At 54.2% G+C, this 1,618-nt stretch overlaps 1 protein-coding gene across 1 annotated transcript in view; it reads right to left on the bottom strand.

The window, feature by feature from the left end:
• The window catches only part of SLC13A2 (solute carrier family 13 member 2), a 21,740-nt gene that overhangs the window by 9,200 nt on the left and 10,922 nt on the right, over positions 1-1,618 (bottom strand). The window lies entirely within an intron of this gene.

Genomic DNA, 1,618 nt, shown 5'->3' with positions numbered 1-1,618 from the left:
ACCTGGAGCAGGAATGAAGTCAGACAACCCCAGATGTCAGGGGCCCACCCTCCTTGACAGAGCCTCTCCGCAGGCCTGGGGAGGGAGGATGGGGGAATCATTAGCCAGAAGGAAGCCTCCAGGGAAGGTGGTGCCTGGCATCCAACCCTCCTCGGGACACCTGCCCACTCTTTGTTTGCCAAAGGAAGAGGCTGCCTGCTGGGACTATGGGCTGGGGGCTCCTCCTCTCTTACCTGTCTCAGCTGCCCTGCCCCTCTTGCTTTCTCCACCTGGTATAGGCTGGGCTCACCCCTTATACCTCATGCCTTTATTACCCTGAGGCTTGAAGGAAGGTCTTGGGGAGAGGAAGCTGCTGTTTACTGAGGAGCTCTTAGGAGCTGGGTGTTTTCATGTTTGTAGTTACAGCCACGGATGAGTGTGGTGGTCTTACGTTATAGATGACCTCCAGAAGGTATGTGGTTTGCTCAAGGTCACAGAACTAGGGAGTGGCAGAGCCAGGTTGGAACCCAGGCAAGGTGTGCAGGATTGCATAATTCTAAGAGCACTCCCCGAGTAGTCTACATCAGTGGCATCCTGGGGGGTGGGGTGGCACCCAGCCTGCCCAGCCAAGTCTGTCTGATGCCAGGCTCACTTTCTTTCCATGAAACTTCCACCACCTTTCTCACCCTGGACATGAACTCATTGGCACAAAGGGTGGGGCCACCTTGATCCTTGAGCAGAGACCCACCCCCTCCTCCTCCCCCAGCAGGCAGTAGATTCTGCTGAAGCTGCTGTTCCTTCAACCATTTTCTCACCTGCAGTGTGCACAGCCTGTTACCCATCTTCCCGTGGGGCTAAGGGCAAGCCAGCCCTCTGAACCCTGGTGTGCCCCCCATGCGCTCACCCACCAGAATTCTCTGGCCAGAGACAAGGGCGGGGCTGGGCCGGATGCCTTTGCTGATTCAAGAAGAAAGCTCTGCTAATAACGACAGCAGAAGCATCGTCAAGGATACTCCATGCCAGGCATGGTGCTCTATGCACTTCAGGTGGTTTTGAATCACATTTAGTTGCTCTGTGAGGTAATGACTATTGTTCCCATTTCACGGATGAAGAAACAAAGGTGCAAATAAATTAAGTAAATGTCTCAAAGTCACACAAATCAGTGAAGAATCCAGGACATCTGGTTCTTGAGCCCCAGCTTTTTGCTTCTCCCCTGAGCTTTCTCCCTTGCTACTGGAGGGTGTCCGCCAGCCTCAGGTGCGCTGTGAATAGCAGGGTGTATGGGAGTGAGTTAGGGCTCTGGATCCAAATGGAACTGTCTTCTCTGGGGCCTGCCACCTCCTGTTGCCCGGCTCTGGGCAAGTTCCTTCACTTCTGGGTCCCCATCTGCACCCTCCAAAGAGAGCTGTGAGCATCAGTGTGTCGAATCCATGGCTCCTCTACTCCTTTACAACTTCCTTGTGTCCCTCTCCATGTCTGTCCGTCTGTCTCTGGATCAAAACCCAAAACCACTTTCAAAGTTCCATTCAGAAGCTTACTCTGGCCCTGGTGGCTCTGGCCCCATGTCCCCATCCCACCCTCCTGGGTAACTTGCTGACCTGCTTTTCTTGGTTCATGGGGCTCTTAAACGGGGCGTGGA

Source organism: Lipotes vexillifer, unplaced genomic scaffold (genome assembly GCF_000442215.2).
Source record: "Lipotes vexillifer unplaced genomic scaffold, Lipotes_vexillifer_v1.1 scaffold216, whole genome shotgun sequence".
Lineage (NCBI taxonomy): Eukaryota > Metazoa > Chordata > Mammalia > Artiodactyla > Lipotidae > Lipotes > Lipotes vexillifer.
This window is presented reverse-complemented; position numbering and strand designations above follow the sequence as displayed.